Raw genomic sequence first — 24,827 nt, 5'->3', positions numbered from 1 at the left:
GGTGGACAGGTTCCTGCCTTATCCTGCTCCAGCCCCTGCGGCTACCCTTGCTCTCCCTCCCACTTCCTCCACCCCCCGTCCCTTCTGCCCCACCCTCCACACACTTGCAGCAACAAGTCCAAAAACGGCACCAAAATGCCCAGGGCCAACTCGGACACCATGGTGCCAAGTGCAGCGCCGTCCCCAATGAGAACGACTGAAACAGGCAGGAAGAGAGGAAAACGCTTTGCTGTCCCTCGGCGAGGTAGGCAAGCAAGAGAAAAAGTGGAGAACCGGCTGTCCGGGGGGGTCCATTTAAACACGAGCATCAGATAACCTAAGATAGCAGCCACACAAAGCAACTACTGACCTGATGCCCTGCTGGAACCGGTTTCAGCTGGCCTTAAATGTGACCCAGTGTCCAATCAGTGTGGACACGCTAATTCGAATTAGAAAAAAGCAAATTAGAATTACTTTTTGGGTCTAGATGCGTTATTTCGAATTAGCTTACTTTGAACTAACTAATTCAAAATAAGTTAATTTGAAATAACGCTGTAGTGTAGACATACCCTTCGTATTTAAGGTACCACAGGACTCCTCGTAGTTTTTATGAAAAATGTAATTAATCAAAAAAGGAATGTGAGAGGACTTTACAGTATTGGAAATTTCTGCTGGCAGCTGAAAGTGCTGACAGAGAAAATGCCAGTTAGAGACAGATATAACATTGTGTTAAATTGGCCAAAGACAGGGAGGCCTATCGGAAGTTGACTGTTGAAGTAAGTTGCTGATCAGAGACAAATGAGCAGATGTTCGTTATATGTGCCAAGATGTTTGACCCAAACCGCTGTAGCCTAACATTGTTTACACAATCTGGGATGGCACAAGATGTTTTGCACAACGACCCTAAATATTCCAGAGAGACAGAGTTGCAAAAATCCCAACATCCAAACGGTAGTAGGACTGTTCAGAATTTCCCCACAAGCACGGTGCTTTCTGATTGGCCCACAACAGGTTGGCCAAGAAGAAACCAAGCTTTCAGAGACGGTATAAAATTGAGAGTTTGTATCATCAAAACCCACTCACTAAAGCTTATAGATCTGCATGAGAGACATTAACTGGGACTGTCATCACCTGTCGATTGAGAGCATCCCCAAGCTGGTAACTATTAAGGTTGTTTCCCTTATGATCCCTCTACTATCTCTTCCTGTACAGGTCTGTCTCGGGAAATGGTTGGGAGATGCAGAAAGAGAAGACTATTGGTGTCATAACTGTTTCTGTGTCTGAACTAATTGAATGAACTCTCTAGCTGTCTGGAGAAACCACTTGGTGCCACTGTGATGCAGTGCTGGAGAACAGGCCTTCATTCCAGCTTTCATGGATAAGTAGCAAAATTCCGTGCATTTCATTTATGCAAATACAAGCATGGCTATTTTAAAGCTACCTGAGTTAAGAGCATGGGCAGGATAATTCCAGTTATCTGACTTCCCTTTATACAAGGAAGCCTAGTTACCCAAATGCGCTGTGTGAATCACCCACTGCTGAGCTACCTTTAGCGTGGTGGGAGCTGTGATTTGGGAGGATTTCCAGAATTAGCAATGAGGACAGGGGAAAGGGAAGAAGAAGTAGGAATAAGGTAGGGGGAAGAATAATTGAGGAGGGAGAGAAAAAGCAAACAGGTAAGAGAGACAGAGGAAGGGGTTAAGGCAAAGACAGAAAGGAAAAGCCTTCAAGGAGAGAAAGGACAAAGGGAGACACAGGGCAGGAGTTAGCAAAAGAGAACAGGGCAGAAGGGATGGGGAATGAGGAAATGCAGAGGAGGGTGGAGGAGAGAGAAAGGGAAGGAAAAGAAGAGCAGAGGAATAGCCACAGAAGCAGACAAACTCCTTGCTGCTTCTTGAGGGAATCCTGACATGAGTTAGAATCCTTGAGTTAGAATCCAAAGGGAACTCGGAAGAGGAAGGGGTCATTCTGAGCTGCGCTTCACCCCTACATGCTGCAGTGAGAGTCGTTCCCAAGGTGCTGTATGGGCAGAGCCCAAAGGGAGACAGAGAGAAGGCAGAAGGAGGGAAAAGGAGAAGGAAGTTTAATGAAGCAAAGGGAGACAGGAGACTGTTTGGTGCTGCTTTAGCACTGACAGCTCCAGAGAAGTGACAGAAAGGAAAAGCTTTCAAGGAGAGAAAGGACAAAGGGAGACACAGGGCAGGAGTTAGGGAAGGAGAACCCTGTATAAATAGTAAGGGGTAGGGCCAGCTCTCTTCTCTGGAGCTGTTAGTACTCAAGGAGCACCAAACAGTCTCCTGTCTCCCTTTGCTTCATTACCCTTCCTTCTCCTTTTCCCTCCTTCTGCCTTCTCTGTGTCTCCCTTTGGGCTCTGCCCATACAGCACCATGGGAACGACTCTCACTGCAGCATGTAGGGGTGAAGCGCAGCTCAGAATGACCCCTTCGTCTTTCGAGTTCCCTTTGGATTCTAACTTGAATTTCTCTTGCATATTTGGCTGTCTCCCAGGCCTGTCAGATAAATGGGTGTGTGCTGTAATAGCAGGTATAAAATATACTTTATTTCACTAATAAACTGAACCATTGTTGTCTAAAATTGGGGTAGCTCAGGCTACGTCTACACTGTAGCCTTCTTACAGAAAAGCATATGCAAATGAAGCGCTGCGTGGAATATCACTGCACTTCACTGCATATGTAATGAGCAGCCATTTTTGTGCAAGAGGCTTTTTCACAAAAACGAGCTGTGTACACGGCTCCTTTTAGCACAAAAGCCTCTTGAACAAAAACGGCTGCTAATTAATTATTCAAATGAAACGGTGATATTCCGTGCCGCGCTTCATTTGCATAGGCTTCTCCGGAAGAAGGCTACAGTGTAGACGCAGTCTCTGTGTGTGGGTGCCCCAGTTTCCCTGGGCACTGCCCTGAAGCCCGGCGCGTGATGGGGGTTTTGGATGTGACTCTCATTGTAGGGGAGGCTGCCTGAGGGTGCCCTAGCTCAGCAATTACACACCTATGGCTCAGGCTCTCTTGTAACCTGAGGCTAGGCGGTGTGTGTGTGTGTGTTGAAACCAGATAACACCTTTTGCCCAGGAAGCTGAACAAAGGAGGAGGCAGGGCTGCCTAAAGGGTGAGACAGGTGCTGAGTGTGTGTGAGAGTCTTTGCTGTCTTAGGACGCAGGGAAGTGGCCCAGGGCCCTGCCCTTCAGGCTCCCACTCCCGAAGATGGATTGTACTGGCTGCTCCTGGTTCCTGTGCTAATAAGTCTGTGCTATGCTGCATCCTTGTGAACGAATACATCTTGGCTATGTCTACACTGGCAGCTTCTTGTGCAAGAACATCTTCTGCAAGGGTTCTTGTGCAAGAAGTTTTGTGCAAGAATACGTCCTCACTGCCATGTGCGAGCTGTGCTTTTGCACAAGAGCGCTTATGGCACTGTGGACGGTCTCTTGCGCAAGAAAGCTCTGATGGCCATTTTAGCCATAGGGCTTTTTTTCACAAGAAATCCCTGCCGAGCATCCACACTGCCCTCCTGTGCAAGAGAGCTTATATCTGAGAAAGAAGAGTGTAGCACTTGCGCAAGAAACCCTCTCTTACCACGCCATTCTGTAAATTTCCTTGCGCAAGAGTGGGCGGGCAGTGTGGATGCTCTGCAGATTCTTGCGCAAGAACGGCCAGACTTGCGCAAGAATCTGCGAGTGTAGACCCAGCCCTTCTGTTCGACTTGCTGGCGGAGAGTCACATTTGGCTGCGTATGGGACTGTGGGCCCAGAGACTCCCCATGCTTCGGTGACAACCTATAAATGTCTCCCCTCTGTCTTTTTGTATTTTCTCTGCAGCTACGCTGAGATCCCTGCTCATCTCCAGCCATGAAGATCCTTTATCTGCTCTTCGCTATTTTCTTTCTGGTGCTCCAGGTTGCACCAGGTAAGATGTCGATGAAAAGGGGGGGATGATGCAGAGGGATCTCTAGCCTGCACTTACATTGTCTAACCCTCTCTTTTTACAATGAACACTAGTGCCTCTTCAGGGCTGGTCTACACTGCAAGCTTAGGACGATGTAGTCAGCATAAGGTCACATTTGTACTAAGTCTGTTTACACTGCTGAACCCTTTCCTTCCACCTAAAGGGCTTTTAAAATTTACCCTCGTACTTCATAAAGTCAGAATGGACATTCCTGCCTGGAATTAAGGGCAGTGTAAACACTATAATTTGCTTCCAACTCTACATCTACACTGCAATGCTATTTCAGGATACCGGAGTATCCTGAAATAGCTATCCCGCGTCTTCACAGCAAGCCCGTTATTTCAGCACGGAATGTAGAGTATTCCTGAAGCAGGCAATCAAAGAATTGGACAACTAGGTTGGATACAGACAGAATGAATTCATGCCAACCCCGTCCAATATATCTTTGGTCTAGGAGCAGGCACAGAGCCGGCAGCTGGAAGACTGTAATTTACAATGCTGCTTCTGCTGCTGGCTAGTGTTAACAACTCGGTGCTTTCATAGCCTCTGTTATAATGTCAGGGCTCATTTGCCACTGAGAAGTTACGTGGTTGGGAATAGAGCCCAGGTCTATAAAATGATAGTCCCTAATCCCAGTGTCTTGGCCCCCACTCTCAGCTCTCTGAGAACCTACCATAGGTATGTGTTTGGCTTCCTTCCTTGGAATGATCTCATCTGTTTGGGGTAGTATTTGCCACCCTGGCACGTCTCTGTTTCAGTTGCCCAATGAACTCTTGTTAAAAATGCTCCAACCTGAGTATTCTACAAGTTTTGGTTGTGTGCCTGGGGGCAGCATTTTCAACGCTGCAGGTTCTTCAGAGTGACCACTGCTCAGCAAGAAAGTATTCGTGAATGAGTCTTCAGAAAAAAAAATGTGTTCAGAGTCACACAGAGAGGCAGGAATTCCTTCTCTTTGAAAAATGATAGTCATCCTGATGCAGCACAGAATCCTAGCTGGCTAAATTCCATTGGTGATGCTGCCTGGCACATCACTGTAACAGCCAGAGGGAACCAAAACTACAGCTGGAGCTACTAAAAGAAGGTGAAGAGGTGGGCAGCTACTTCCTTTTTACTCCTTAAAGGCTCAGGCACCAAAGGATGAGAGAACTGTACCTCTGATAGCCAGCAATCCAGGTTATTTAACTCACTCTTCTCCCTTCTTAGCATCAGCCACTGAGAATTTGCACGTGGCTACATACAGTACTAAAGCAGTGACAATCTTCTGCACCTAAAGATAACTGGGCTGATTTTGCCTGGTATAAATGAATGGGAAATGCCTGTCATCTGTGAATCATGCCCTAATTTACCTGCAGAAGGATGATTATTCCTTTTGTCTCTTCAGATTTCTCACAGGCTCAGGATCTCAGCAAGAGGTGTGTAAATCTTGGGGGCATCTGTTACATTGGGTCATGCCCTCGTCATGCGATACGCAGAGGAAGGTGCAATCGCGGGAACGTTTGCTGTAAAACGTAAGTTCAGCAGTCCACAAAGCAAAGATTTCAGTGTGAACAGAAACATTTGTTCCTCTCCTTACAGCAAAGGTTAACATTTGGGGGGGGGGGGGTGAGGTCCGTGCATGTAGCCCAGCACGAAGACCAAGGAAGTTTCAAGTGGCATCTGTAGAGCCCTGCAAATCTGTGGATATCTGCTTTGTAACCATGAGTATCCTCACCTACGGCCGTGGATGCTGGTATCTGTGGCGCCTTTTTGTGCCTACAGATGTGGATACAAATTTTGTATTTGGAACCCCACAGATGCACAGATATGCACTTTGTATCTACGGGTATTCACATCTGCAGGTGCGGATGCAGATATCCATGGGTCATGTTTGCAAATGTGTATGTGGATACCAATTTTATATCTGTGCCAGGCTCTATGCATCTGTGCTGCCCACATAGTAGGCCACGTGACAGCTGGCGTGGCCCCAACATGGATAAGAGCCACCACTGTGGCTACATTTGCATAGAACAACCTTACCCCCTGACTGTTGGTGGGCTTCTCCCGAGCTTGGAGGTGCCCATATTCTCTGCAGATTCAGGGGTGCAGCACTTAGACACAACAGCTTCCAGCAACATCTACACCACCAGGACAACCTCTGCTTGGAATAGGGACAGCAGAGCCCTGCATGGCAGCCATGAGCTACTCAGACTTTGGGATAATCCCTCACCCCGCAAATCTCTTTCTGATTCTTGTACAGTCCCCATCGGCTGCCAAAGCTTCATATACAGGCAGGGAATGCGGCCCAAACTCCCCACTGCCTACATTGCTGTTATATACAATTGTAAAATCAGCAGCTAGGAAAAAACAAAATCTGGAGAGGTGAGTGCAGGCAGATTCTGAGTCTTTTCTGTATCAGTCTGCAGGGGAAGTAAAGGCAACAATTAGAAATAAAACATTATCAACACCAAATGGAAAACAGGGGAGGTAGATAGCCGTCCATCTAAATTAAAAAAGGATTAAGTTTAGCTATAGGATAGGGGGAGGGAAAGACATCATGGAAGAATCTGTGGCTAGTTGGACTAAGGATAAGAAGGATGTTAAATCACGATAGATGGATACATAGCTAGCTAGCTATTTTTAAATCAACAGAACTGGTTAATTTCAATTATGGAATCCTTAAAGAACTAGGTGAGGAGATCTCTGTTCCACTGGTCATTAGTAACACATCTCTGGAACCAGGGATATCAACTAGAATGGCCATTCCAGGAGCGGCTCAAATGTAACGGCCACCAGAATGGAGTCAGCCTTCAGAGGGAATTGGAATTTCCCTTCCTTCCAAAAGAGAAAATTATTTATCACCTCAATAATGATCTGTGATTTTAGCTTCAGTTAGGATGGCGTGTGAGATAGAACAGCTCTCCAGGATGGGAGTCTTGCTTTTATTCTATATAGTTTTTATTAGGCAGCCATTTCACCTGTTTAAATCAGCGATGGGCAGCCCAGGCTAGTGAGTGGGCTGTGTGGGTTGCCCTCCTTCATCTCAGTGGGCCGCACGATGGTTGTAACGAAAGACGGTGTCCCAGGATAGGGTAGTTTTGGTAAATGCACTTGCATACCTAAAATTTGTGTGTTTGTATGTGTGTGGGGGGGTGCTGACTGAAGCGTAACAGTGCTTTGATCGGATGCAGAGGGACCGCACGGCTCTCACAATCAATGTTGTGTGCAATCGGCACGCACCTCACTTCATGTGCCCTTGCATTTACATGCATGTTAGGAAAAAACCCACCTACAGATGGCAACTGGTGGAATTTGGGAACCCTATGCACAGGCAGTGATCAATAAAATGTCTCATGGGCCTCACATATAACCCTGATGGACCACATGTGGTCCTAGGACCACAGGTTGCCCACCATCGTTTTAAATTCATATTATTCCCCTTAAAGCTCTGTTGCAATAGGGACAATAAATTCCCCGTGACGGCATTAACCAGGAACCTCTTCATGCACTATCCAGTGACTTGCCATTTCCTCCTGTGGTTTGAAGCCAAACGTTATATTAAGCTGTTTTAATGGAAAACAACAAGAAATCTGAGTCCGCTTTCTTTGTGCATGTACAGATGGAGACAAGGCTAATTGTCTAAGCAGAACGTCTTGGAGTCCGGTAGATAGCTGCTTGCTAGTTAAATCATCCGATCCTGCTTCAATGGAAGGCTAACGTGCTGTTTATCGGGACTGTAAAGAACCTTGTCAGCTGGCAAAATTCCAGAAGAGAGCCTTTGTATCACCCATATAAGATCTGTTACTCTTCTGTTAATAAAAGAAAGCTGGTGTGAGATAATCTTGGAGAAGTGTGTGCCAGGGGAACAAGGGAGCTGTTTCTATCATTTGTCTGTTACCAAGCCATTTTATTTATTTTTATAAAATTAACACCATCCAACATCCCTATCATGTGTTATTTCCACACTTGGGTGGTTCTAGACCATGGTCCACGCACCTCTGTCAGTTCCAACGAGCTCCTGTGGAGAAATCTCTCATCCTTATAATTTTTACAAACCCTTTCAGTGTGTTGTGTCAGAGGGGTTCAGTCACTGACTGACTCTGAACTGTTGCGTTCTATGGCAGTGTTTCTCAACCTGTGGTACGAGTACCCTTAGGGGTACTGGAGAGAAGTCTGGCGGGAGTACGTCAACACAACAGAAATTTGGAGAAAATTGAATTTTTATTTTAAGTTTTACAGTGCTTTATTATTTTTGTACTTTTGACACCCAAAAATTTCATCGCCCACCTAGCTATAATTAAGTTGTTTAAATAAATGTGTTGCAATAGTAGAAAAAAAATGTGTGTCTGAAAACTGTAGGTACTGGGGGTATTTATAATTTTTTTTTTTTTAAAAGGGGTACTTATAACTTTTTTTAAAGGGGTACTTTATAAAAATGGTTGAGAAACACTGCTCTACGGCAACTAACTCCACACCCCTCCCCCTGCTCCAAAACCTGGTCTGCAACATTGAGAAGGAAAAGAATATTGGGGTAAGCTGTGTTCAGGTCTCATGCCTGATTCTTTTCCCTGTGACACTGACTGCTGTAAATTTAGGAGTCACTCCACTGAAACCATCATAGTTAGACTAGAACAAAACTGGAGCAACTGAAATCAAAATCAAACTGCAGTGTGTCCCCCTTGCAAAACCCTGTCTTTTAGGTCCTCCTGGGGCTTCAATATCATATACACTCCCTAAGGGCACATTCAAAATATCTTTATTAATTATTATTATTATTATTATTATTTCTTGCCTTATGCAGCTAGAAAGGTAGTAGCAGAGAGAAGGGACCTTACCTGCATCTCGGTCAGCATTTTATACTGTTTGGCTGTGTCTAGACTGGCAAGTTTTTCCACAAAATCAGATGATTTTGCGGAAAAACTTGCCAGCTGTCTACACTGGCCGCTTGAATTTCCAGAAAAGCACTGACGATCTCCTGTAAAATCATCAGTGCTTTTCCGGAAATACTATGCTGTTCCCGTTCGGGCAAAAGTCTTTTTCCGAAAAACTTTTGCGCAAAAGGGCCAGTGTAGACAGCATAGTACTGTTTTCTGCAAAAAAGCCCCGATCGCGAAAATGGCGATCGGGGCTTTTTTGTGGAAAACCACGTCTAGATTGGCCACGGAAGCTTTTCCGCAAAAAGTGCTTTTGCGGAAAAGCATCCTGCCAATCTAGACGCGATTTTTCCGAAAATGCTTTTAATGGAAAGCTTTTCTGTTAAAAGCATTTCCAGAAAATCATGCCAGTGTAGGTGTAGCCTTTGTGTTTTTCTGTGGCCTAGCCAGCTGGTGAGCTAATTACCTCATTAGCTCGTCAGATGCCCTAAAAATGCAAATGACCCCAGTAAACTTCCAAACTCAGACTGCCCAGATACTTCCTATTCCAATTACACCCAGCTCTCCTGCACGTTTGACATGACAAGTGTGCTGGCTCCCAGAAGGCCAGTGAGGGGATAGAATGAATTGCCGGACAAGGAACAGTCAGATGTGGAGGGACATTTATGGATAGGGGCCAACAGCATCTTTCTTAATAAAGAAGAACATAAGACTGGCCACACTGGATCAGACCAAAGGTCCATCCAGTGTCCTATCTGCCGACAGTGGCCAATGCCAGGTGCCCCAAAAGGAATGAACAGAACAGAAGCTCAACATAGGGGAGGGAGAGCTCAATGGCTTGAGCATTGGCCTGCTAAATCCAGGGTTGTGAGTTCAATCCTTGTGGAGGCCATTTAGGGATTTGGGGCAAAAGTTTGTCAGGGATGGTACTTGGTCCTGCTGTGAAGGCAGAGGACTGGACTTGATGACCTGCAAGGTCCCTGCCAGTTCTAGGAGATAGGCAATCTTTATTTATTTATCCATCATTTGCAACCTGGGGATAGATTGTGTTTGTGGGGGGATATAGAACTTTTTTTATTTCCTACGTAAGTAAAACATGATTTTGATCACCTGAGGCTGCCAGTGTTGCAAATGCTGTGATTACATCTGTCCTCAGCAATTTCTTGAAAATAGGATGCTTCCTTCAATTGCTGGGAGAGTGACATGTAAAGATCCTGAAACAAGTGCAAAGTGTTATCCTCTATCAGCTGCCAACTTCATCTGGAGAAATGGGCTGTGCCCAAAAAAACTCATAATATACCATCTACATTTTTCAGAAGCTTCAGGGGGTAGCCAAGTAGCTCTTTGTCTGTGCAGATTCTTGCATTAGTACCCTTCCTATCTAATTGCTATCCTATGATCCTTATCTGCTTCTTTTAACTATCCAGTCTTTAGGTGCTTATAGACTACCAGCTCTGCCTACTTGTTTTTCCCTTTGATATTTTCATACCCTCTGCTCCTTGTTTCCCACCCCTTTCTTTTTTTTCCTTCCCCCTTTTCCCTTCTCCCCTATTTATTTTGGGTCTGCACATCCTAAACTCAAAACTCCGGTTATCTGAAGAAGTGGGCTGTGCCCATGAAAGCTCATGATACCATCCACATGTTTTGTTAGTCTTTAAAGTGCTGCCAGACTATTTGTTCCTTTTCAAGTTTATCGTCTACATTTTTGTGAGTCTCTAAGACGCTGCGGGACTAGTCATTGTTTTTAAAGTTTTTTTCAGTTACAGACTAACATGGCTACCCCTCTGAAACTTTTAAACATGTGGCTAGTTATGCCTGTAATAAATTCAATCATGTTACACTGGGATGTGGATCATAGACATGTGTGAGCCCACGTTCATGGTGTCTTTTCTGTACGTACTGTCCCACCTTCAGACATGGCATTACCAGGGTGACAACAAATACATATATAACCCAGAGACTCAGACCATTCAGAGCTCTCTGTGGCCTGGGACAGGAAGTGCAAGGGCAGTGCAGAGAGATGTTTGGGTGGCTTAAGCAGCAGCAGGAAAGATACAAGGCAGCTTTAATTCCACCTTTTGCCTCCTGGGGCAGGCTGTCAGGAATCAGGACCTCAGGCAAAGCCCGTCTCCATGCTACCTCAGCCTAATTATAGGAGGACAGCCTGATTGGCTGTCCCTGCTGGCTCATGGGAAGAGCCAGCTGATCCTAGCTTACGCCCAGCAGCAGGAGCAGGTCAGTGGCTGCTCAAAGCACTTGCCTATGGCTGTGTGTTTCTGCATCTTCCCAGCCACCCTCCTACCTTTTCCCACTCCTGCCTTGAACAGAGCCTTGCCTCATTCCAAATCACCCAGTTCTGATCCTTGGCTGCAACTCTTGCTCCTGCCATGAGGCCAACTACCCACACCCCAGTTATGTCAGGTAGGCAGTCAGTCACTGGCTCGGGAGTTGGAATTTCCTGCATCGTTGCCAGATTGGCCCAGTGCCTGGCCAAACAGCTCACTCGTGCATCTAGCAGGTGAACTGGCAGCATTGCCTCTCCGTGTGTGAGAGGGTGTCATGGGCAGCTATGAATAAGGCACTTCTGGGAGCCAGCATCCTGGCTTCTAAGAAAGTGCCAGGGGACCGGGGGTAGCTAGAGTAGGAAGGAGACCGGCATATGGGTAGGACATTTTAATGGGGATTGTTTGCACCTGTGGGGCATCTGATGTGCTAATGAGATAATTACTGCTCACAGAAGACAGCAAGCAATAGAAAATGCCGACCAAAGAACCAGTAAGGTTCCTTCTTTCTGCGGTTACCTTGTGCTGTGCCAGGAACATAAGGCAGGAAATAATAAGACACTAGAAGGTGCCTCAGGGAGGGTATGAGTTTATGCCAGTTTTTTTTTTTTTTTTTGCAATGGGCACTGTGACAGACAGCAGGCTAAGCCAGAGCTCTGCCACTGTAGCCTGGCTGAAAAGGCTGATTGCAGACAGCTGAACAAACCCAGGCCTGAGGGGCTAATAGAAGCAGCTGTGGGCCTCATTAGCCAGAGGGCTATAAAAGGCAGAGGACTGGGGCTAGGAAGGAGAAGGAACAAGGGGTCAGGGTGTGGCTGAGCGTGAGCTCAGGCAGCTAGGAAAAGGGAAGTTGAACTCTAAAGACTGTAAATAGAAGGTGGTGGGAAAGTGACAATAAAGGCATAAGTGATTGCACTGAAGGTCTCTGACTAATTTGTGGACCAGAAGGTGTCCCAAGGCAAGAAGCCAGAGCAAAGACCTTGCCGTAGCATATACCTGCCACTTGATTCTGAGTCTAATTTACACCAGTTTTATGCTAGTGTTGTTATGATGGCTTCAGTGGAGTGACTCCTGTTTTACAGCAGTGAGTGTAATAGGGGAAATGAAGTCAGGTCAGAGTCCTGCATGCAGCTTGAGAAGAAAAAAGAAGTTACTCTACTATGGAAGATGAAGAGTAGAAGAGGGTCTTGGTGGCATGAGTGTAGAGTCAGACTGATTGAAGCCAGCTCTTGGAGACCACAAACTGAATGGATTTGTAACAATTCTCAAAAAGAGATTTTCCCACAGGAGCTCATGGAAACCCTCACAGATGTGTGGACCATGGTCCACAAACACCCTAGATTTGTATATAGCATGTGATAGGAATATTTTAGGGTATTATATTTTTAGTTTCAACCAATAAACTAAAGGTTTTCTGACACAAACGAGTGATAGAAACAACCCCCTTGCTTCCTAGCCACACTTCTGCAAGATTAAAAGAAGCCAACTTTTGTTTAATTAAAAAGGGAGGGTAACTAATCTTATATAGGATAATGCAAGGGCTCCCTTCTGAATTTTTCCGGTTTACAATGTTCTTTGCATTACCCAGATAAACAGCACTTCAGTATTCCATTGAAGCAGTATCTAATAATTTTAAAAGTAAATGGCTGTCTGCCAGATGCCTGGAGAGTTAGTCACAGTGCCTACTGTTCATGGGAAAGGGAATCTGATTGGTTTACATTTCCCCATAGAGCAAGGATAATATGTTTGATTTCAAATCAAAAGGCACAGGAGGAGTCCCCTGTCGCTCTCCAGGGGGCAAAGAGGTTCCTGGATTACTTTACCATAAGGAATTTATTTTCCCTACTGCCATGTTCTGTTAGGCTATGTTTACACTGGTGGGTTCTTATGCCAGAAATATGCAAATGAGGCTAAGCGTGGAATATTGCCAAGCCTCATTTGCCTTCGTGTTGTAAGGAGAATAGTCATATGTATCTAGCTAGATACATATAAGTGCTTACAAAAAGACTATACCTCAGAAGAGCATGATTCACCTACTAGAGGCTATGTCTACACTGGTGGGTGGTTGTGCCAGAAGTATGCAAATAAAGCTAAGCGTGGAATATTGCCAAGCCTCATTTGCATACCTAATGAGCCACCATTTTTGCAGAAGAGGCTCTTGCGCTAGAAGGAGCTGCCTACACTGCTCTTTCTTGTGCAAGAAAAACCCTCTTGCACAATGCCGTTATTCCTGAAAATAATCAGCGTAGCGGCATTGCGCAAGAGGGTTTTTCTTGCGCATGAAGGGACAGTGTAGACAGCTCCTTCTAGCGCAAGATCCTCTTCTGCAAAAATGGTGGCTCATTAGGTATGCAAATGAGGTTTGGCCACACTAATTGTCCATACGAAGACTGATGTTTAAACATTAAAAAGCCCACGTAACAGTTTTGAAATTGATATTGTCGAAATGAACATAATTATTGCCCTTGGGCTTCCAAAAGGGGAAATTCCAGGCTAAGAGTCAGTACTGAGTTGCTTCAGGGACTCCTCAGCCCTGAAATGGCTTGACATTCCCTATATTTAGTGGCTATGAAGAATTAATGAACTCTAGACATTATTTTAATCCATATGACTCTGTTCTGTAATCGCTTAATAATAATGATTGTTACCTACACAGCTGCATAAAAAGACAAGGAGGATTCCAAAGAATAACAATTGGGAGGCAAAACATATTTTACAAGCAAGCACCCTGTAATGAATTCTAATGTTTAATTTTTCAGTGTCTTAAATTAGATCTCCTGCTGTAATCTCTTTTTTTAAAAGCCGAAATATAGAATGCAGAATTATTGCACATTCACATATTTTATTAGACAAAATAAAATGGGAAACAATTAAGAAATTACATAATGCAAAAAGGAAGGTGGCTAGATATTTTACGAACTGGAGCAGCTAGCAGGGGAGTTTTGTGAGGCAGTTTTCCAGATATAGGAGGGGCGTGACCCTTGGGGTAAGTCGTCCATAGGGCATGTTTGTAATGTGATTGCTGCTTGACTGAAAGATACTGTGTGGTCTGTGTGTGTGGAGGACTGTGTGTTGTGGCTAGTAACAGGCTAACCAAAGCTGAAAGCTTGTTAATGAGACTTTGATTCCTAATCTCTTTAGCACCCATCAACTCTTAACCATGGGGCAGGGCTATTAAGGAAAGCCAGGGCTTTAAAAAGGCTACTCCTAAGCAGTTAAAAGAGTTAGGCTATGTCTACACTGGCAGCTTCTTGCACAAGAACAGCCGTGACCAGGACAACGTCTGCAGTGTTAAGCCTCGCCCTGGCCTTGTCCGAAGTATGGATCTTTAACACACCACCCTAGATCTGACTCAAGCTTGGGCATGCACGTATGCTCACACGCAGGCCAGACCAGAAAGTGTGGGGGGAAGTCAGGAGTGCTTGCCCAATTATGCATAACTTGTATCGGACAGCGAGACCAGGCCAAAAAGACCAGAAACAACCTGGTACTAGGACATCCCATTTTTTGATGAGAAAAATTCAAGAGTCAGCCAGAAAAACTATTAATTAAGCACTTTTGCAATATTTTGGTATAGGAAAATGTATCCTAGATATTGGCATAATAGGTATCTTACTTAAACTGTAGTTGATTGGTAGATATTACTAGAATGACCAAGTCTCCCTTTGCTATACATTGGGTTAAGTAAGAACCATCAGTGGGAGGGAATAAGCAGATTGATCCACAGGTCCTGCTTTCGATGGAACAGGAAGGAATGGACCCCTTCACCCTGGCAAGCCCAGTGCCTGGCATTCCGATGCGTGAGAAACAAGGGAATCATGACTTCCTGGCTGGTACTGTAGGTAGCATATGGGTGAAGTGTAAGTGAACTAGGCTTAATTATTGTATTACAATAGTCTTCTATTACTTGCTGTGTGCTGTATTAATTGCTTTAGATTTTAAACCTGAAATATTTTAAATTGTATAGTGATTGTAAGGCTTGTAAAACTTAAATAACTATGTTAACTGTTTAAAGCTTGCAATAAATAGGAGAATGGTTAAGTCTCTCTGGAGTGTTCTCGTTTCCCTTGGATCTAAAAACCGAACCACACAACAATGTCCTAAGAGGCTTTGCTCAAACGCCTGTGGCCTAATATGTTTTACACAATCTGGGGTGGAACAAGAGGTGTTGCCCCATGGATTTTGCAGAGACAGGGCTGGAAGCTTTCCAACATCCAAATTGTGGTCCATATCTTTCTGAGATGCGAGAGTCACTTTCTGATTGGTCCACACAACCACGTAACCAAGAAGAAACCAAGCCTTCAGCAACTGTATAAAACAGGCAGGTGGGTCAAACCATCAGTATGAAGCTCAGATAACTGGATGAGAGAGACAGACCAGTAGGAGTGACTCCACTTGGCTACTGAGAGCATCTCCTCTAGGTAATAACTATAATCACTACTTTTTACTCACCCTATTAACCCTTTTATTTAAAGTCAGAACTAGGGAAATGGCGTTGAGATCCAGAAGGAGATGAAGACAACTGTGTCAACCTTGTGAGTGACTGACCTACCTCAATTAACTTTGTAGATATCTAAAGAGACCACTCAGGGTCATGCAGACCCGGAGAACAGCCCCGCCTGCCAGTTTTAATGGATAGGTGTCACAGTTCCATGCATTTTGTTTACCCTAATGAAAACTTGGTTATTTAACTGAAGTTAAAATGATCTGTAAGATCATTCCAATTACTCAAGTTCACTTTATCCAGAAATCCTAATTAGCTGTATGCCTTGCCTGTCTCCCTTGCAGTTGTATGTTAATAGGGTTTCCAGGTGTCTGGTTTTGAACCAGAGAGTCCGCTATTTGAGCTTTCTGTTAGGGAAACAAATTGAGAAAATATAAATGCCTGGTATTGTCTAAATAAGATGTCATGGAGATTGTGATGTAATGTCAAGTGTGTCTGGCATTTTTGTTGAAACCATTTGGCAACCCAATACAAGGTTAATCACCTCAAAAGTGACTAGACTTAGGGCTGTTGGATCCGTGATTTGGGTGGAGTTTGGGATCAGGACATTGAGAAAAGAGGGAGAGGAAGAATGAGGGAGAAGGTGGGAAGGAGAGAAAAGTTGGGGAGAGAGAGATAAACAGGGAAGAAAGAACAAACACAATCATCTAACCACCTTCATTCTCCTCTCTAGAATTTCTTAATTGCTTTATATGAAGAGGAAGGGAATGGCAGAGTAGCCACAGAAGACTGGCGCTACCTTCCTGCTTCTAGAGACTCATAGACTCATAGACTTTAAGGTCAGAAGGGACCATTATGATCATCTAGTCTGACCCCCTGCACAGTGCAGGCCACAGAATCTCACCCAGCCCCTCCTAGAATAATCCTCTCACCTATATCTCAGATATTGAAGCCTTCAAATACTTTGAAGACTCCAAGATGCAGAGAATCCTCCAGCTGTGATTTGTACACCATGCTACAGAGGAAGGCGAAAAACCTCCAGGGCCTCTGCCAATCTACCCTGGAGGAAAATTCCTTCCTGACCCCAAATATGGCGATCAGCTAAACCCTGAGCATGTGGGCAAGACTCACCAGCCAGAGACCCAGAAAGTTCTCTATAGTAACTCCTATCATCCCTCCATTGACCTATTTCCCACTGATAATGAACGGTCAATTAGTTACCAAGATCATGTTATCTCATCAAACCAGGACATAGTGGCACTCAAAGCCACAAGGACAAGTACACATAGTTAAGGGTAGGGATCGCTCACTAATCCAGGGCTAGCAGTTATGGTATAGCAGCACCAGGAATGCTTCTTTCTCCTGTGTCTCCTCCCTCCCCCGAGTCTTTCCTTCTTCTTTTCTCTCCTCTGCCCTCTTCTCTGCCTCCCTTTGGAATCTCTTCATGAAACACATCACTTCAGCACACAGGGAAGCAGTTTGGCCGCACCCTGTCTGACTCCCTCTTGCTTCCAGCACTAAATTCTCTAACAGTTCTGCTTGTCCAAATTCCTGGTTACCTGAAAAGTTTTGAATGTCATAGAATCCTAGAACACTAGAACTGGAGGGGACCATGAGAGGTCATCGAGTCCAGTCCCCTGTCTTCACGGCAGGACCCAGTACTGTCTAGACCAGTGGTCCCCAACTTTTTGGGGCTGCTGGGTGCCTGGGGGTGGGGCCGCGCATGTACTGTGCGCCTGGGGCCCGGGGCGCAAGAATGGCTTGGGTCGGCCCTGGTCACTCGGCGGGTGCACATAAATGTCCCAGAGAGTGTCATGGCGCCTGCGGGCACGGCATTCGGGACCATTGGTCTAGAGTCTAGACCCGTGGTCCCCAACCCGGTGCCCGCGGGCGCCATGGAGCCCGCCGGGCTCTTTACATGCGCCCGCGGAGCAATCTGGGCTGGCAGGTGCCAGCCCCGGGCGCATGGACGGTCCCGGCCCCGGGAGCACCGCGCGTGCCCTTGCCGGCTCTGGCGCCGCGCGTGCCCCGGCCCCGCAGCGCTTACGGGGGGGGGGGGGCCGCTGGGCACGCGGCGCTTACGGGGGGGGGCCGCCGGGCGTGCGGCGCTTGCCAGGGGGCGCCTTCCCCGGGCGCGCGGCTATGGAGGGGGCCCCGCCCCCGGGCATGCGGCTGGGGGGGCCCCGCCCCCGGGCGGGCAAGTGTCCCAGCCCCCAGGCGCCCGGAGGGCGAACAGCCACGCCCCCTGGCGCCCGCCAACCTGAAAAGGTTGGGGACCACTGGTCTAGACCATCCCTGATAGATGTCCCCCAAGGTGGTCTGTGCTGTCACAGAAATTGAATCGTAGTTGTTTGGAAAAGTGTTTCTCAATCTTTTTGATACCAGGGCTTGCTTTTATCCCTAAGCTGTGCCAGGGAAATTTCAAGGATCGGTGCTGGTCCCTGAAGAAACATCTGTTTAAAAATTCCGGTTGCTCGCTACATCATTAGGAATGTTGAAGTATTCGGAACAGGAAATTTCTCCTCAATAGAAGATAGCAGAGAACCATCCTGTTTCAGAGTTTTAGCCTAGAAATCATACAGAATTTGTGTTTCAGAGAAACCGACAGCTTCTTTCACAAATGGAGGAAGGCACTTTTAATTGGCTGGTTCACTAAAGATTGATCACACAATTGGACTATTTAGTTAATCTTGAATATTTAAATAAAGTAATCTAAGACCATAGGATACTGGTAATATTCCAAATAAATTCATAGTTTAAATATCTACATTATGGGTATATAATGGGGTTTGGTTTTTAATATCTGATAAAGAATTGGATTTTATTCTTAGTGCTTAAGTAATTTGACTGATTTTCTAAATTGTAACTTTCGAGCTGTTTGTAGAACTGCCACAATTCCTCCCTTTCATTCCATGGAGGAAACATTTGATTAGAAATGGATAAGAAGCTTCACTAAATGATTCCTAGTCCCATACTAGTAGCAAATCACTGTGCCTGCATAGTACAAATTGAGAATAAAGTCACCTTATGTAACATGATTGTGATAAGGCCATGCATGAATTGATGGGGTGTATCATTTCCTGGTAAACTGTAACATCACATCATGAATTAATTCATTGTTATAAATAATATAAGCACAAATATCCAGCCATCTTTCTTTTTCTTTTTGTAACTTTTTTGTTATTGCTTTCAATCCTATTCTGGCTAATAAATTAGATTTCTCATGGTAATTTCTTTTTTTCCTTAGCCAAGCTACAGATGAGAATTACAGCACAATTATATATTTTAAGTCACTGGAAAATGAAAATTAGTTACAAAATATAAGTTTGTACTATCTATTTTGCCTCACAGAAGGGTATGTCTCTGAAATCCTTCTCATGTTTCTATGCAGCTCTATTGATAACAATAATTATTAAAACATTATGGAACACAAATATTCTTTGGATTAAAATAATATTTCTAGATCTCATCATATCTCGCTATGTGCTTTAAAAATTGGACCTCACTATGTCCCCTTTGCCTTGCTGTTCTTTTCAGACCAGTGGCACTGAGTTCCCCAGCTGAACTTCAGTCATGAAGATCCTTTACCTGTTCTTTGCTGTTGTCTTTCTGGTGCTTCAGGGCCCAGCAGGTAAGATGTAAAAAGGGATACTATAGAGGGGCATTTGGGACCCTCCAGTTAGATTGCCTTACATTCCTATTTTTACTGACTTTTATCCTTAGGAGCTCTAGCACTTCCGCAGTTTGCAAACTTTACATCCAAATTGCCAGAGGAACTGTCTGGAAGTCAGGGATGCATGTTTGCTGCCCCAAGAAAAATCCTCAAGAGACCAGTGCCTATAGCAGGGAGCCAGCCGACCATGACTTAAAACATAACTGCTGCTGCTGGCGATGGTTAATAATTCTGTGTCTTTCATAACCTGTGTTAGAAAGTCAGGCCCTGTGTCTGTAGCCAGACACGAACCCCATCTTGTTCCCCCCCACCCCCCCGAGAGCAAGAGAAAGGCAGTCAGCCTTTGATGCCCTGGGAACGCAGGTGTGCTGCCTGTCCCTGACTCTACCATAAACAGAAACCAGACAGTAAATGGGCTAGCTGATGACCCGGGGCCTCCCGTCGCCCTGATGGCTAGTACCAGTAATTGACACGCCTGCACTGTCCCAGGAGAGGAATCTTCGCCCATCACATACCAGAGGTGCCCATTGTCTGCATTTTCCCAGGTGTAAATTATGCTTTGCACCCTTCGTGGGAAACTTTGGCATTCAAAGCCATTTTTCCTAATTGGCCACTTGAGCCCAGGAAGAAGCCTACATGACCCAAGGGGTATAAAAGAGGTTCAGCAGCCCACCCCATTTGAGCTCCAATCATCTATACCTGCTGGCAGGTATTGATTGTCTCCTGAAGTCTTTGGGACGCCCAACCTCGCCCTACTTCTTCCCGAGGGATTGAGAGAAAGACGCTGGCCACGCCAAGTCTGGAACGCAGGGGTGAGAATATACCTGCTATGTGTCTATTTTGCATGCGTTTAATAAGAGCTCAGAGAACCAAAAGGGTTTCATGGTACCTGTAAGTGACTTCTTAGTGTAATTTCTGTCCTGTCCTTTGTAGTGTCTGTGTTATCTGTAACACAGCAGTAGCATTTATCAACTAAGTTTACCCTGTAACAATAAAATAGTAACTGTTTAAGCTTTAACCTGACTCCTTCAGTTGCTGTAACAGAACCAAGCACAATTTAAAAGAACTTCAGCCGGTCATAAGGGACTCACTGCCCTGACCGTCGGCTGACAGTGTCCCACTGAGAGGTTTCACAGCTGGTAACACAACTTGGGTCTCTTAAATGGCAGCTCCTCATTTATGTCTTAACCCTGCTGCATCTCAGGACCGGTCACTATTACATGCTTAGTGTTGTCCTAGAAATGATAGTATCTGAGGGCAGAGTATAACAGTATTGATATTTAAGTTGCCTTGCTTGCGACAGTTAAAAATGTTCTAACCTAAATATTCTATAAGCTTTGTCTGGGCACATTAGGACTTCATGTTTGAAATAGAAAGCCCTTCAGGTTTGAACCAAAGCCTGTCAGGCCCAGCTAAAGAGTTTGGGGGGCCCAAGGTGGTTGGCTGTGAGTGAGTGGCCAAGCAGGCGGGTGCTGGGCAGTGCAGGGCCCTGAAGGTGTGGGGCCAAAGGCAACGGCCTTGCTCACCGTGCCCTAAGGCAAGCCTGCCAATTGGTCATGAAGATAGCATTCCCCAGGGAATCTTCAGGAAAAAAAAATCTACCCAGCATCTCCCAGACAGACAGGAATTCAAACCAGAAGGGACTTTTTCAAGCGTCCGTGTTTCAGAAAGTCGTAGCGATCCAACTCAGAGCTGAGCCAATGCAACCTGATGATCCTTTCTGGCACCTCGCTATCAAGGGGAGTCAAACAGAAGCTGGAGGCGTAGGCAGATACTTGCTTTGTAGAGCATCAAGGCATTGGCAGCAAAGGGCACCATGCTCAGAGCTATGGTTCTTAATGCTGCAACCAGAGAGCCACATTTAATTAACGTATTTATCATAGAATCATAGAGCTGGAAGAGACCTCAGGAGGTCATCAAGTCCAGCCCCCTGCTCTAGGCAGGACCAATCCCAACTAAATCAACCCAGCCAGGGCTTTGTAAAGCCGAGACTTAAAAACATCTAGGGATGGAGATTCCACCACCTCCCTAGGGAACCCATTCCAGTGCTTCACCACCCTCCAAGTGAAATAATTTTTCCTAATATCCAACCTAGAGCTCTTCCACCGTAACTTGAGACCATTGCTCAAGTTTAATTAACTCCTTTCAGTCTCTTCATAGAGGCTGAATGTGCCCAGAACAGTAGCTGCTTAAATAACACTAAAGCTGTCATACAATTTCGTACTTCAAGTTATTTGGGATGACTTGGCCAGAGAGGTATAGGAATGGGAAATGCTTGTCATTGTCAAAGTCTTTGGCCTGCTCTTCATTCTGATCTTTAGACTATTTGATTCTGTGCAGCAGTCTCCCAGGCTCAGAGGATCAGGAGCTGTACTTTCCCGGGGGGTGTCTGTTACCGTAGAAGATGCCCTACTGGTACTTGGATGGGGGAGAATTGTCTTGGAGGGGGTGTGTGTTGTTACAGGTAAGTTCAGCATTCCACAAGGCAGACACTGCAGTGTGGACAGAAATGCCTGTTCCTCTCCTTCTTACTATTGCACAAGGCTCTTGGAGGCTCAATGCCCATTAGCCCAGCCTAGAGGCAGGGGGAAAATGAGCCTTAAATCCTTTTCTACTGCCCCTTAAACCTGACATCTTCCAGCAGCATCTCGAGCCCCTCCCCAGCTCCAGCGCTGGCAACCGGGACAGCACCGCGCTATTATGGCACTGGTGTGCTGCTCAGGTTTTGGGCAATCCCCACCAATCTCTTTATGGAGCTTTTATTGCCACTGTATCCTGCCAAAGATTTGTCTCTGGCCAGAGGCTGGGGCTCAAACATTCCAATGTCTGCATTGCTTTTATATATTAAGGTCGGGAAATCAAGCAGGAAAAACAAATGTCTGGAGGAGAGAAGGCAGGGACTGTGTGAAATCTATCCATCTGCAGGAGAAGTGAAAGTAACAGAAGATTTACCCCGCATTGACTGGGGCCCTAACTCAATTAAGTTTTGTTTCCCCCAGTTTAAACCATTGCTCTGGGGTGGTGCTGGGAATGAGGGGTTCCATCTGCAGGCTATCCCAGCGAGAGAGGGCAACCCCAGCCCTCTCTCAACCCTACCACCGTGAGGCCAGGTGAGAAGCACCTCTCCATGGCTGCAGAAGCTGCAGCAGGCATAGCCAGGAGAGGTGTGCATGTCCCCCGGCTGGGGCAGGTCCAGGTTCACTTGCATCCTGTACCCCCAGCCAGAGTGAGGAATGCAACAAACTCAGCACTTTCCTCTCGCTCCCTGATGAAGAGGAGCATCCAGCAATGCCCCCGTATGAATTGCAAGGAGGAGCTTCAGCACCTGGGGGTGGGAGACAGACAGGGTGCCTCCAGCACTGTAATTTTTTAGCGACTGGCTTAGATTCATATGACTATCCCCATTCAAACTAACAGAATGTTGCAGTAGGGAAAAAAGAATTCCTTGTGCTGCAGTTTATGGAACCCTTTCTTTTGCCATGAAGTGACTTGGGAAGTCCTCCTCTGTCTTTTGATTTGAACTAGGGTGTGTTGTGTGTTTTATGAGAAACTTAAAAAAAATCTCATTCAATTTTCTATGTACAGACGATACCCTGACTGATTATCCAGCCACTTGCTTCTAAAATCATCTGACTCTGCTTCAATGGAATCCTAAAGTGCTGTTCATTTGGACTGGGAAGAACTTTGTGAGCTAGAGAAATTCAAGAAGGCAGCCCTTGTATCCCTCATAGAGGATTTCTCCCTTTCCTTTTAATAAAAGCAAGCTGGCTCGAGATAATATCGCTGATGTGTGTGTGCATTGGTGGGAGACAATTGGGCTGTTTCTAGCGTTCTTCTCCGTTAGAACTCTGTCATGAAACTGGTGTAAAGTGAGATCCGAACCAAACACATGATTGTCCATAATAAGTACAAGCCGCAGGCTTTAAGTGAGAACACGCAGAGCAAAGTAGATTACAAACTCAAAAGTAACAGGCAATGCTTAGCTAATTCTACACTAAAATCCTCTGCACAAACTTCTTATAAACTCACCCAAACACTGTTCCTGTTCCAGCTTCATCTTCAAAAACAGGGAAATTTCCATTTCCGGTAGGGGTCTCCAGTTTACCCTCCTTGGGTGTGTGCATGCAGCCAGCCCAAATACAAAAGATTCCTACGTTCCTATTCTTTTTAAAGCGTTCCCTTATTGCATGGGGAGTCACCTGGCCACTCCCCACCAAGCACTGTTAAGACTGACGGACAAAAGGCTATTTGCATAGGATTGCCCAGATACTTAGGCCTTCCTTGATGTCTTTCCAGTTACACATTTAAAAAACATTAAGTATTCCCTACTCCATGGCTGTGCCTAGACTGGCCAGTTTTTCCGGAAAATCAGCCACTTTTCTGGAAAAACTTGCCAACTGTCTACACTGGCCACTTGAATTTCCACAAAGCACTGACTTCCTACTGTAAGAAATCAGTGCTTCTTGCGGAAATACTATGCTGCTCCCGTTCGGGCAAAAGTTCCTTTTGCGCAAAGCTTTTGCGCAAAAGGGCCAGTGTAGACAGCTCAGATTTGTTTTCTGCAAAAAAGCCCCGATCGCAAAAATGTCAATCAGGGCTTTTTTGCAGAAAAGCGCGTCTAGATTGGCACAGACGCTTTTCCGCAAAAAGTGCTTTTGCGGAAAAGCGTCCATGCCAATCTAGATGCTCTGTTCCGAAAATGCTTTTAACGGAAAACTTTTCCGTTAAAAGCATTTCCGGAAAATCATGCCAATCTAGAGGCAGCCCCATATGTCTAATTTTACACATAAGAGTGATACATACACCAAAATAAGATAAGCGGATCCAGTGGATCATGACAAGAAGATTGATGGGTTACATGAAGTCATTTGCTCAAAGCACCTTTGAGTTAGGGATACTTATGTCCAGAACTCCATTTCATAAAGTATGCAGGGTATGTATCTGTCACATTGTGCTTGTTGTACTATGACTATAATCCAACAGTGGCGAGGAGTCCTGTGGCACCTTATAGACTAACTGAAGTGTAGGAGCATAAGCTTTCGTGGGCAAAGACCCACTTTGTCAGATGCATGTGGGTCTTTGCCCACGAAAGCTTATGCTCCTACACTTCAGTTAGTCTATAAGGTGCCACAGGACTCCTTGCTGCTTTTGCAGATTCAGACTAACATGGCTACCCCTCTGATACTATAATCCAACAGGCAGTGCTGTGAGCCAGTAGAATTTCTATTTCAAGACAGAAGGTTAGAGTATTTTTCTCATGTTACTGTCATAGACTCATAGACTTTAAGGTCAGAATTATGATCATCTAGTCTGACCCCCTGCACAGTGCAAGCCACAGAATCTCACTCACCCATGTCATCTTGTAGTTGAGATCCAGAAGCTCCATTTTAAGATACTTTGGAATTATTTTTCCTTACTTCAACATACGGGTTTTAACATTTTAAGGGTTGAGTCAAATGTTTCTAAACAAGAGCACCATCTGCTGCCCTGGCTTATCAGGCAAGTAGCAGAAAGACAAGATGAGTAGGAGATTATCTTGTGGTGGATCAACGTCTGTAGGTGAGAAAGACATGCCTTCAAGCTACACAGTGCTTTTCTTCCAGTCTGGGAAATGTGCTCAGAGCTCCACAGCTAAAG

General features: G+C 45.4%; 2 long non-coding RNA genes across 3 annotated transcripts; both read left to right on the top strand.

Moving 5' to 3' along the window:
- Nucleotides 1-1,031: 1,031 nt before the first annotated feature.
- LOC102454684 (uncharacterized) lies at nt 1,032-7,757 on the top strand. Of its 2 annotated transcripts, none has more exons than XR_012902222.1 (4): nt 1,032-1,137; nt 3,815-3,902; nt 5,323-5,449; nt 7,537-7,757. It is a non-coding gene; the product is annotated as an uncharacterized LOC102454684 (long non-coding RNA). The 2 variants fall into 2 exon arrangements; XR_001369193.3 differs by having other exon boundaries at nt 1,053-1,149.
- A 7,668-nt stretch (nt 7,758-15,425) lies between these two features.
- Nucleotides 15,426-22,954, top strand: LOC106732949 (uncharacterized). Its single transcript, XR_001369187.3, has 4 exons — nt 15,426-15,494; nt 19,055-19,148; nt 21,531-21,654; nt 22,776-22,954. It is a non-coding gene; the product is annotated as an uncharacterized LOC106732949 (long non-coding RNA).
- The last annotated feature ends 1,873 nt before the right edge of the window (nt 22,955-24,827 follow it).

Source organism: Pelodiscus sinensis, chromosome 3 (genome assembly GCF_049634645.1).
Source record: "Pelodiscus sinensis isolate JC-2024 chromosome 3, ASM4963464v1, whole genome shotgun sequence".
NCBI lineage: Eukaryota > Metazoa > Chordata > Testudines > Trionychidae > Pelodiscus > Pelodiscus sinensis.
The sequence above is the reverse complement of the archived record's forward strand: the minus strand, read 5'-3'. Positions and strand labels throughout refer to the sequence as shown.